Below are 13,455 nucleotides of genomic sequence, written 5' to 3' on the forward strand. Positions count from 1 at the left end.
TTTGAGCATGCTCAGGTTTGAACAAAACTGCTTAGGTCAAGTATTATAGCCTTCTTTAGAGAAGAAACTGATCGTGGTCTGGTCTTGAAGAGGATGGTAGAGATACACCTGGGTACTTCACATACCTGATGTTACCTTTGTTTGCCAGCAGTCTCTGGGTTTTGGCTGTTGTGAGAACTTGCGGAGGTGGTGCATGTAGCTGCTAAATGAAGGCTTTTGGCAGAGAGCCTTGAACTCTGCGTGGACTAATCACTGGAATTAAGCAGTTAACCTTTACTGTGTCGCCTGGGCTCGATCTTTCACTGCTAAAGCGTGTTATATGGCCCTTTCACTCAGCGCTGTGACAGCCTCTGAATCACACTGTGTACACTGTAGTCAACTCGCTATACAAACTGTGACTGAAGGTATCAAGAGCCATTATTTATTTAGTTTGTTCTTATTCATTTATTTCTCTGTTTACCTTGAGAGGTCGTTGCTGGAATGAGCATTTTGAATGCTTGTGGTTGATATACTGTAGACACTGCGGTTTGTATTAATCTTGTCAGTGAAATTGCTAACAAATATTTGTTGTTGTTGATATCTCATTTTTGATAATAAAGAAGCATAGTGATGATTTTAATTAAATGAAATATTGTTGGAATGAGCTGAATGCAATTGGAACTTACTTTTAGACAGAGAATGACGCAAATGTATAGGTGAATTTGATTTAAGTTCTAATCAGAATATGTAACTAATGTAATGGATATGTTATTGCATGTGATTATAATTTCCTAAACAATCTAAACCTGAAAAAAGTACAATCACTGAAAAAGTACTGTAACATTCAAATGTATTTTATATTTATGTTGTATTTTATACTTTTAAATATTTTTGAATATATCTTGTTCACCAAGGCTGCATTTATTTGACCAAAAACTGTAAATATTGTAATGTTATATTTTAAAATTAATGGTTAACCTGAATTTACAGCATCCATTGCTTCAGTCTTCAGTGTTACATGATCCTTCAGAAATCTTCCTAAAACATTTATTATTATTATTATTATTAACAATGTTAAAAACAGTTGCTTGATATTGTTTTGTAGAAAATGTGATATTCTGTCCTTAGTGAATAAAAGTGTCCATTTCAGTCTATGTAGCACACAGCAAAAATATGTTGGGAGATTTGTCACCATGGGTGTTAAAATTAACACTTTCCGGGTGAACATACAGGTCCATCTTTGCTAGTGTTAAAACAACACTGACAAAAGTGTTTATTATACGAACACTGTGTTAGTGTTTAATTTTAATCACTAAGGGTGGTAAGAAATTATTAATCACAAGTATACACATTTAACACTTTATGGTGATTAATCCTACACACCCAGTGTATTTATTTAATGTTGATTTAATGTAAATATTGTAAATACTTATTTTAAAATGGTAATGCAGATTAAAAAATATACCTACACTGCAAATTTTAAAGAGTGAATTTAACTCCCTCAACTGGTGAACACTGCACCAATGTTCAGGTAAAAATATAAAAAATAAACCCACAAAACAATACACTTTTACAATTATTAATTTTAATTGAAACATTGTAAATCTTTTTCCCTGAGAAAAATGTTTTCACATTCAATGTTTTCAATGCATGTAAAGAACATGTTCTTACAACAATTAAAACATCATAATGTCAAAGCAAATCAGTGCAAAGGCACAAAATACATATTCTTATTTGGTCCATATGTACACTTAATGTCATGAGGTTTATAATGCTTACATTTATCAGCTTAAACAACAGCATCCCATTCATTAGCATCCAGGCAGAATGCATGTTAATGCTAACTGAACAAAGTCTCTGCTAATGGTGTTTGGACCTCCTTGTAAAGAGTAGTTTTCAGCAAGACGAGATGTGTTTCTCTGCAGTTTTCAGCCAAGCAAGACACCCAACTCCCACTTGCAGCATCACAAAAGTGCTCCTGTAAAATAGGAGAAAAACAAAAGGATTATTTCACATCCATTTATCAGGTGAAATGTCAGGGACAAGTATCACTTACAATATAAGAATAGTTAACCCAAAACTGAAAATTCTGTCATCATTTATTTATACTCATGTGCTTCCACACCTGTAGGACCTTCTGTCTTCTGAGGAACACAAAAAAATAGATATTTTGAATAATCAACAAAAGAAACTGTCATACACGGCATCTGTGGAAAGGCATGAGTATACAGTAAGTAAACATTTACTGTTCACTTATGGTTGGACTACTCCTCCTACCAAAATGATTGCACATAAATGGGACGGTACATAAATAAATTACAATACGAGCATACCAAAAACTTACATTTGATGCACTTTTTATGAAACATTTTTAAAAGGAGATCAGACTCTTTATTATTATTGTTTAATAATCAAAAAAATTAAGCATGACAATCAATAATCTTAAAATATTATATATGCAATTGTGGCTTACCCATGTCTCTGGTATGTGTCCTAACAAAGCTCTTCTCATCCCACTTAATGTATTGGTGTCTTCATACTCTTCAAGCACATCATCTCCTTTCGATTTTTCTGTTAAGGCAGCATGAACCATCTGTAACAATATTAAAGGAACAGTTAACTTAAAATTGTAATTCCAAACATACAGGATTCACATTTGCTGAACACAAAACATGTTCATGCTTTAAAAAAAAAGATAATAAAGTGTCTAAAGTAGTTTATGCGAGTCATGTGCCATATTTCAAGACTTGTGAGTGCACAAAAGATAAAATTTTTTCCAAGATAAAACCAATTTCCTGAGGAAAAGTTTAGGAGTTGACATCACACAAATATCACTATAAATCAATATGATGTTGTGAAATACATATAAATGAGACAAAACACCTAACTTTCGGTGTGTCCCTTTTAAAAAGAAATGTCCTCGTCTGGTCCACCTCGTGAGTGGAAGAAATGTCTTTTAAAAAAAAAGTTTAGGCGCACACACCTCATAAATATCGCTATTAATCAATATGTGATGTAATAAAACACAAATTTTAAATGAGGTAAAACACTTACTTCTTATGTTTCCCCTGTTAAAAGTGGCTTTGTCAGTGCATAGCCATTCAAATGCATCTGTGAGAAACGTTTAGGCGCGCACAGCATCAAAATATCGTCATAAAGTAATGTTATTTTATAAAATACAAAATGTAAATGAGGTTAAACACTTACGTTCGGTGTTTTCCATGATAAAACCAATTTCCTGAGGAAAAGTTTAGGAGTGCACATCACACAAATATCGCTATAAATCAATATGATGTTGTGAAATACATACAAATGAGATAAAACACTTAACTTTCGCGTGTCCTTTTTAAAAAGAAACGTCCTCTGGTCCGCCTCACGAGTGGAAGAAATGTCTTTAAAAAAGTTTAGGCGCACACACCTCATAAATATCGCTATAAAACGATATGATATTACAATACACATATTGTGATTAAGATTAAACACTTAATTTCGCTGTTTTCCGTCCTCATATGCTCCGCATCGCGAGTCTAAGAAAATGGCGTCTGTGAAAAATATTCCAGATGGGTCAAGCGCGCACACGAGCAAATGTCCCGGATGTGACTAATAACACTCAACAGAGGCGAATTCCAAACAGAAGTGAGCATCCCTATGCCCTACTCCCTTCGAAGGGCAGAGCCCTTGAAGTGTGTTCTTTAAAGGGTGTAGGGCATTACTGTCTCATATAAGTGTTTGGAATTCCCTTGGTGAAGGGAATGACGGACAAAATGTTACCTTGACAACGCTGTGCGTGCTGTGCAGCATTCAGCGCTCCAACAGTTGTTGCAAATAAATATTTCTTCTTATTATTATTTTATTCAAATATTGTCTAACTGTGTCTTATTTACTATTAAACTTTTTTCAAACTAAACTTAAACTTGCTAACAATACAGTCTTAAATCATATTTTTATCACTGACGAAAATATTTTGTATTACATAAAAATAAAGAAAAAATGTATTAGCTTATTCTACTTACGTTTGTATGTAAAGTCAAAGTAAACCCCAACTTTGCTTTAAAATGCATCGCAAGATCTCCTAAGTGAAGATCACATGATCACAAACGGAAATCACTTCCGTGAAGTGACCATCGCTTGTTCCCTTCACTAACCGACTTCTGGAAGGGCACTTCGTGAAGGGAATCAGTTGCTCACTTTCGTTTGGAACGTCCCTACAAATGGCGTCCCCTTCCCGAAGTGCCCTTCAAGGGCGCAAAAAAGCCGTTTGGAATTCGCCCAGAGTGTTATAAGAGTTTCTCGGCGTATTTACACCGGCCAGAGAGTGCTGTCACACACTCCCATCTATATTGATGGGGCTGAAGTGGAGCGTGGCGAGCTTCAAGTTCCTTGGTGTCCATCTCTCTGAGGATCTTTCCTGGACCCTTAATACCTCTAAACTGATCAAAAAGGCACGACAGCGCCTTTACTTCCTTAGGAAACTAAGGGAAGCTCAACTGTCCCCTCACATCCTGCTGAACTTTTATCGTTGCACTATTGAAAGCATTCTCACAAACTGCATCACAGTGTGGTATGGTAACTGCACTGTTTTTGATCAGGAAGCCCTCCAGCGGGTGGTGAAAACTGCCCAATACATCACTGGTGTTGGGCTACCCCCCATCAAAGAAGTTTATCACAAACGCTGCTTAAGGAGAGTGAGAAGCATCACCAAAGATTCCTCTCACCCCAACCACAGACTGTTCACCCCTCTTCCATCGGGGAGACGCTATAGGAGTCTTTGTTGTCGCACCAGTAGACTCAGGAATAGTTTCTTTCCTTCAGCTGTTAGACTACTGAACTCCAATTTCAAGCGCTGAACACTACTTCCAAGAGCTAGTCTCTTTCTCTCTACCTCATAACTGGCACTATATGTTATAGAGTTTAATGTATATATATATTTTTTTATATTTATTTATATATTGTGATATTTGCACTACTGGTCAGATGCTAACTGCATTTCATTGGCTCTGTACTTGTACCCTGCACAGTGACAATAAAGTTGAATCTGAATCTGAATCTGAATCTGAGTTGCTTGATATTTTGTAGAAAATGTGATATTCTGTCCTTAGTGAATAAAAGTGTCCATTTCAGTCTATGTAGCACACAGCAAAAATATGTTGGGAGATTTGTCACCATGGGTGTTAAAATTAACACTTTCCGGGTGAACATACAGGTCCATCTTTGCTAGTGTTAAAACAACACTGACAAAAGTGTTTATTATACGAACACTGTGTTAGTGTTTAATTTTAATCACTAAGGGTGGTAATAAATTATTAATCACAAGTATACACATTTAACACTTCATGGTGATTAATCCTACACACCCAGTGTATTTATTTAATGTTGATTTAATGTAAATATTGTAAATACTTATTTTAAAATGGTAATGCAGATTAAAAAAATATACCTACACAGCAAATTTTAAAGGGTGAATTTAACTCCCTCAACTGGTGAACACTGCACCAATGTTCAGGTAAAAATATAAAAAAATAAACCCACAAAACAATACACTTTTACAATTATTAATTTTTAATTGAAACATTGTAAATCTTTTTCCCTGAGAAAAATGTTTTCACATTCAATGTTTTCAATGCATGTAAAGAACATGTTCTTACAACAATTAAAACATCATAATGTCAAAGCAAATCAGTGCAAAGGCACAAAATACATATTCTTATTTGGTCCATATGTACACTTAATGTCATGAGGTTTATAATGCTTACATTTATCAGCTTAAACAACAGCATCCCATTCATTAGCATCCAGGCAGAATGCATGTTAATGCTAACTGAACAAAGTCTCTGCTAATGGTGTTTGGACCTCCTTGTAACGAGTAGTTTTCAGCAAGACGAGATGTGTTTCTCTGCAGTTTTCAGCCAAGCAAGACACCCAACTCCCACTTGCAGCATCACAAAAGTGCTCCTGTAAAATAGGAGAAAAAACAAAAAGGATTATTTCACATCCATTTATCAGGTGAAATGTCAGGGACAAGTATCACTTACAATATAAGAATAGTTCACCCAAAACTGAAAATTCTGTCATCATTTATTTATACTCATGTGCTTCCACACCTGTAGGACCTTCTGTCTTCTGAGGAACACAAAAAATAGATATTTTGAATAATCAACAAAAGAAACTGTCATACATGGCATCTGTGGAAAGGCATGAGTATAAGTAAACATTTACTGTTCCCTTATGGTTGGACTACTCCTACCAAAATGATTGCACATAAATGGGACAGTACATAAATAAATTACAATACAAGCATACCAAAAACTTACATTTGATGCATTTTTTATGAAACATTTTTAGAAGGAGATCAGACTCTTTATTATTATTGTTTAATAATCAAAAAAATTAAGCATGACAATCAATAATCTTAAAATATGCAATTGTGGCTTACCCATGTCTCTGGTATGTGTCCTAACAAAGCTCTTCTCATTCCACTTAATGTATTGGTGTCTTCATACTCTTCAAGCACATCATCTCCTTTCGATTTTTCTGTTAAGCCAGCATGAACCATCTGTAACAATATTAAAGGAACAGTTAACTTAAAATTGTAATTCCAAACCTATAGGATTCACATTTGCTGAACACAAAACAAAAGAAGATAATAAAAAAAAAAGAAGATAATAAAGTGTCTAAAGTAGTTTATGCTAAGTTACTCATGTGCCATATTTCAAGACTTGTGAGGGCACAAAATCACTTTGACTGATGAACAATTTAACTCACTCAGTGTTTTCCTTCCCCGTCTGCTCCGCATCGCCAGTGAAAGAAAATGTCTCTCTGAGAAAGGTTTAGAGCGCACAACACATAAATATCGCTATTAATCAATATGTGATGTAATAAAACACAAATTTTAAATGAGGTAAAACACTTACTTCTTATGTTTCCCCTGTTAAAAGTGGCTTTGTCAGTGCATAGCCATTCAAATGCATCTGTGAGAAACGTTTAGGCGCGCACAGCATCAAAATATCGTCATAAAGTAATGTTATTTTATAAAATACAAAATGTAAATGAGGTTAAACACTTACGTTCGGTGTTTTCCATGATAAAACCAATTTCCTGAGGAAAAGTTTAGGAGTGCACATCACACAAATATCGCTATAAATCAATATGATGTTGTGAAATACATACAAATGAGATAAAACACTTAACTTTCGGCGTGTCCTTTTTAAAAAGAAACGTCCTCTGGTCCGCCTCACGAGTGGAAGAAATGTCTTTAAAAAAAAACGTATAGGCGCACACACCTCATAAATATCGCTATAAAACGATATGATATTACAATACACATATTGTGATTAAGATTAAACACTTAATTTCGCTGTTTTCCGTCCTCATATGCTCCGCATCGCGAGTCTAAGAAAATGGCGTCTGTGAAAAATATTCCAGATGGGTCAAGCGCGCACACGAGCAAATGTCCCGGATGTGACTAATAACACTCAACAGAGGGCGAATTCCAAACAGAAGTGAGCATCCCTATGCCCTACTCCCTTCGAAGGGCAGAGCCCTTGAAGTGTGTTCTTTAAAGGGTGTAGGGCATTACTGTCTCATATAAGTGTTTGGAACTCCCTTGGTGAAGGGAATGACGGACAAAATGTTACCTTGACAACGCTGTGCGTGCTGTGCAGCATTCAGCGCTCCAACAGTTGTTGAAAATAAATATTTCTTCTTATTATTATTTTATTCAAATATTGTCTAACTGTGTCTTATTTACTATTAAACTTTTTTCAAACTAAACTTAAACTTGCTAACAATACAGTCTTAAATCATATTTTTATCACTGACGAAAATATTTTGTATTACATAAAAATAAAGAAAAAATGTATTAGCTTATTCTACTTACGTTTGTATGTAAAGTCAAAGTAAACCCCAACTTTGCTTTAAAATGCATTGCAAGATCTCCTAAGTGAAGATCACATGATCACAAACGGAAATCACTTCCGTGAAGTGACCATCGCTGTTCCTTCACTAACCGACTTCTGGAAGGGCACTTCGTGAAGGGAATCAGTTGCTCACTTTCGTTTGGAACGTCCCTACAAATGGCGTCCCCTTCCCGAAGTGCCCTTCAAGGGCGCAAAAAAGCCGTTTGGAATTCGCCCAGAGTGTTATAAGAGTTTCTCGGCGTATTTACACCGGCCAGAGAGTGCTGTTTACACTAGCTAGTGTTAACCCCCTAAAGTTCAACACCACAACTTTAACACTTTACTCTAAAAGTCCTTAACACTAGGATTTCAACACTGGAGATTTTGCTGTGCAGGGGGTTTTTTCAAGGCCAATTTATACAGGCTGGGTTCAGTTTGTCTGGCATATCTTTTGTGTGTTTTATACATATTTTAAATGTTTGTACATTAAAAAAAAAGTCAAGTTTGATCTGTTACAGCCCATTATTGTCTGCCAAAATGTTATTGCAATCTACTAAAATTATATTAAAGTCATGTCAGAATACAATGGACTATAATTAATGAGTAGTGCTTGACAAAATAGTGACTACATTTTAAGAGGCTTTTTCAGTAAGAATCAAATAAATAAATAAATAAATAATAATAATAAAAAAGAACACTGGTTATAGCTCTGCTTTAATTCAGTGAGATTTAATTTTTTTTCTCCCAGTTCTGGTAAATTATATCTGACCATAAGAAAGCCAAATTTGCAGCCAAATTTGCTTACTCGCTGAGAGGCTTGATGCAAGAGCACGTGGTTTAGTTTAAGCTCTGGCAGCTAGGCTAATTTCTCCATCATTTTGGATTGCAATTATTCAATCCTGATTACTTAAACACTTGATTATAATTATTTAAACCTTCTAATTGCTCACTGGTATAGTCATTGTGGGCTTCTAAGTCATCATCCAGTGAGTCAGTGGATGCTTGGCAGGGTTAAGCAGCTCGCTTCTGCAGACGGCACCCTGCGTCAGGGGAACTGCAGGCAGAAGGGCTTATCCCAGGCTCCCTCAACCTATGAAAGCCTAGGAGCCAAACTGGGAGGATAGAGTAATCTTGTCGAGAATGGATGTCGCTATTGTGCTTTTTGATGTGTAGTTGGCGGCGTGGTTAACTGGGAGCAAACGTGGGCAGGCGAGGTGTAGACAATGAGAGCTGGTGGGAGGAAAGGCCTATTTTGAGATATTTAAGAACAGCCACCATTCACTGCTGCCTTCTGCCCGAGCTCCAAAATAACAACAAAAGAGGAAGTAAACCCCTGCTTCCGGTGCTTTCTAGCATTGTTGCACCTCCTGTTGTTGGTGTCTGTTGCTGCTTGGCAGCCATTTTGAGAAGAACAAAAAGTAACCATGGTGAATCGATTGCCCCGGTTGTCTCAGTGACACACCTGCGAGATTGTCTGGGAGCCAGCGAACTGTGGCACTGACCTTTATTGCAAATTAACTATTTTTGTTTAATGATATTGCATGAGAGAGTTAGAATAAAATAGAATAACTCAGAGAGAGAGCAAAGCCTTGTGTGACGCTCTTGTGCATGTGAATCAGTAATCAGCATTCAAGCATGTGATGCATTGTTTCAAGCCATTGTGATTCTGTGTAAATGCATTTAGACCATCTTTGTGCAGCATTAGAAAGTTTGCATAAACACACAGTATATTTGCCTGCTTTGATGCGGGTTGTACAGTATATGTAGATCAATGCTTCTTAACCAGGGGGTCGGGGCCCACTAGGAGGCCTCAGCAAGCCTTCCAAGATGACTTTAAACACTAAAAAAGTTGGTAACACTTTATAATAAGGTGTCATTTATTCACATTAGTTAATGTGTTAACTAACATGAACAAACAATGAACAATTCATTTATTGCACTATTTATTAATCTTTGTTAATGTTAGTTAATGAAAATACAGTTGTTCATTGTTTATTCATGTTAGTTCACAGTGCATTAACTAATGTTAACAAACACAACTTGTGATTTTAATAATGCATTAGTAAATGCTGAAATTAACATTAACTAAGATTAATAAATGCTGTAGAAGCTGTTCATTCTTAGTTCATATTTACTAATGTTGTTAACTAATGTTAACTAATGAACCTTATTGTAAAGTGTTACCAAAAAATATAATGTAGCAATGCTAAAATAAATAAATTCCAGCTCTTCAAATTCCTGAAATGTAACTATTTTAATGTTGCTAATAATATCTATTTTTAGTTACTTATTGTAGTATTTTATTTATTTATTTTTAATATACAGAAATTAGGAGCATCCATAAAATAAAATAAGTTTTGAAAACAAAACTAGGTCTAGGGGACAATGGAGAACCTTGGATTCAAAAAGGCTGAGAACCACTGATGTAAATTCTGGGCAAATTTTACCGTAAAATAGTGCCATAACGCCGCACAGAAGCAGTCCGTATTGGCCATTATACACACATACACACGCTCACTCACCCACATATCAGTTGCAAATGACTTTTCTCACATCTCCATCTTGACAATGTCCAAAAATGATCCATTCTAGTCCAGACATCCTAAAAATGCTGATTATATCCAACAAAACGAAGCAAATCTCGTCACAGGCCCTGTTGTAACAGTACAAGGTTTTAACATGCTAATGCGCTGGGTGGGTTTTGCAGACAACATTTCATCTAATTTCAATTCCTCCTTTCCTCTTCTTGGCATTGAGGGGTTGCATGAAAAATTCAAGCCGTTATAATATGAGATCCAGATGAATCATGAATCCTTAATGGCTATCAGGCCTGTATAGGCCGGCCTCTGGAATTACACTCAAAGAATGATGACTTTCTTTGTACTGGGCCAGATGCCTGTGTCTTTGTATATATATATATATATATATATATATATGTATGTGTATGTGTGTATGTGTGTGTGTGTGAGTGTGAGTGTGAGGAGTATTGCAGTGTGAGGAAGAGAACAAGAGCCTGTGTGGTGCTTCTCATACAGGCATGAGCTTACGCCTGCATGGTACAGAGATGAAGGAAAAAGAGACAGAACAAGTGTGAAAAGGATTGGAGACACGCTAATTCACACATATCGGTTCGTGCCTTAAAGGATATTATCTTGTTCTGAAGGAGTGGACAAGGAAAGGAAAGGAAAGGAAATAAATAAAGGAAATAAAGGAAATGCACTCTTTCTCTCACCTCCTACACTAATGTGTCAAAAAAAAAGAGATGTCTAAATCATTAGTATCTATAATTACTATTATTTAAGGCTTTCTAAGAATCACATTTGCTATTGAGCTGCCAAATTGATTGGTTGCAACATGTAACAAAACGGTTTTCTGCAAGAACACACACACACACACAGAGTGTTGAGACACATTGTGTTATTTCTCCAGATGGTGTATGATTTCCTCAAAGTGCTAGAGAGCTATCGGCATTTTCAAAATGATATTGTATATCTGTTGTGTGTCCTTGCTACAGGAAATTCATATGTGTTCAGAGTGAACATTAGTTCTTTGACTGCCTTTCTTTTTTATTATAGCACGCTCTCAGGCAAAAACAAACACATACGTAAAGCCTGACGTGCAATCACACAGGAACATGAACACATAAGTGGAGACAGACGGCGCACCGGAAATTCCTGGCCAATAACAGATCCGTGATGTCATGCCAAACATTACAGGTGCGCACATTACAAATGCAAGGTCACTGTCGTGCTGCTGCTGTGTATTTTTATCCGTGTGGAGGAAGCTGAAAACATGTCAGGTAGCTTTTCTCGTGCTCGACTAGCTTTATGGCTCAATATTTTCACGAATCCTGGAACGAAGCACACTTAGTCAAAGGGGATGACCAGGCTAGCCAATTGCACTCCTGCGGATCGATGCAATCTCACATTGCCATGTTTCAGCCCATTTGTCTGTGTCTCCAAGATACTTTTAGAAACGTTCCAGGGCATGTTTCTTCAGTTCAAGAAGGCATTCCGGTGTCAGTGTGTTGTTGTTTTTCCTCCAGACTGCAGTGAAACGGTAATGCAAGTTTTGCTTATCACTCGGTTGTGGACATGTGCCGCGTCTGCTGCCAGAAATCTATCTCAGAGACGGCCCGCCCATGCGCGTGACCTTTTTCTTTTGTTAACACGTAGTGTTTTCATAAATACCGAGCTGATATCGCGAGCTTGATAATTACTGTGCTCCTGCACACCCGGCCTCTTTATTAGTTTCCTGACAATGGGCTGTCTCATCAGCTACACCGCTGCAGGGCCAAGCAAACTTACTCCCCCTTGCCTCTCTCGTTCATGACCTGAATTGAATCAGATGCTCGCTGACACCCCCCTGACATCTGAATATTGGTAATAAAGCTAAGAACACATGATTTAAATTCAATCATAGAGCTTAGTTTGAAAAAAAAATAAAAAATCATCTTCTTAAGTAAGAGCCTTAAGTAAGTTTTTGTTTACATTATATATGTGTTTGTACTATGTATTATGTCTGTATTTATCTGTAATATAAATAATATAAATATATACATGTAAATACATATAAATATTTTCAAAATATTTAAAAGGGAATACTTTTAAAAAACATTAAAACAACTTTTGAATGGTAGCGTATAGTTCAAAACTGAATAAATACTGTCATTGGTTTATTGTAGAGTATTACAAATGATCTGCATGATATTTGTATCTAGGCCTCTATTAAAAGGTATTTATGATTGAATACCTGTGGGCACAAGCTCCAATTAATCCAGGGGTATAAACATTTGAACAAGGAAAAACTACAAATGCACCTCTTGAATCCATACAAAAGTTTATAAGAATTTAACATATGTAATTATTAATGAATGAGATATGTTTATGTCCTCAGAATTTCTATGATTTGTTCATGCATTATGAAGAACTAAAATAGCTCTGAATGTCCAGGCTTGTTCTACTTTTTATTCCCAAATTTTCAATTTTCAACAAAAAAGAAACACTTTATTAATTTATTTTGCTAACTAAAATGTGAAATATTTCTCAGTAGAATGTAAAAGTATGTTGTTTAATGAATTAAGGAGATACATTTTTGTTTAGAAGCATTTTGTTTGCATTGAAACATGTTTTGTGTCATTATGGGGCACCACTGCAGCATCACTCTCTCTGTCCTTGCCTATGCTTGAATCTGTAATAAGCCTATCAGGTGAATATTATGGTGAAATGACAAGGAGGAAAAGGAGATTACTGTGTTGATGCTAAGGCTGTTGGAAGGGCCTGTACACATGTTATTGAATTTTTTGGGATCCCTTGCCAGTAGTTTTGTCATTGTCAATACGGATCACACTCTGTAGGTCAGACTCTGGGGAATAGGTCACTGAGGTTTGACCTGAAAGAACTGAGGCTAGGAAAGCAGAGAGCGAGAGCGAGAGAAATACAGTCATATTATTTTACTACTCCCCTCAATATATTATATGGCTGCTCTTTATAATGGAAAGCTAACTTTTGTTTTATCATGTGTGTGAGTGGCAGCAGTGCTCGGTGATAAGGGCACATCCTGTGTGCGGGAGTACAATCTG

General features: G+C 36.2%; 1 protein-coding gene and 1 long non-coding RNA gene across 6 annotated transcripts in view; one reads left to right on the forward strand and one right to left on the reverse strand.

The window, feature by feature from the left end:
- The window catches only part of cdh8 (cadherin 8), a 157,699-nt gene that overhangs the window by 16,842 nt on the left and 127,402 nt on the right, over positions 1–13,455 (forward strand). The gene's annotated exons all lie outside the window — the stretch shown is intronic.
- On the reverse strand, positions 6,765–7,165 carry LOC131544374 (uncharacterized). The gene is made up of 3 exons (XR_009272118.1): positions 7,044–7,165; positions 6,891–6,947; positions 6,765–6,795 (listed from the first exon to the last, which is right to left on the reverse strand). It is a non-coding gene; the product is annotated as an uncharacterized LOC131544374 (long non-coding RNA).

This window comes from Onychostoma macrolepis, chromosome 07 (assembly GCF_012432095.1).
Source record: "Onychostoma macrolepis isolate SWU-2019 chromosome 07, ASM1243209v1, whole genome shotgun sequence".
NCBI lineage: Eukaryota > Metazoa > Chordata > Actinopteri > Cypriniformes > Cyprinidae > Onychostoma > Onychostoma macrolepis.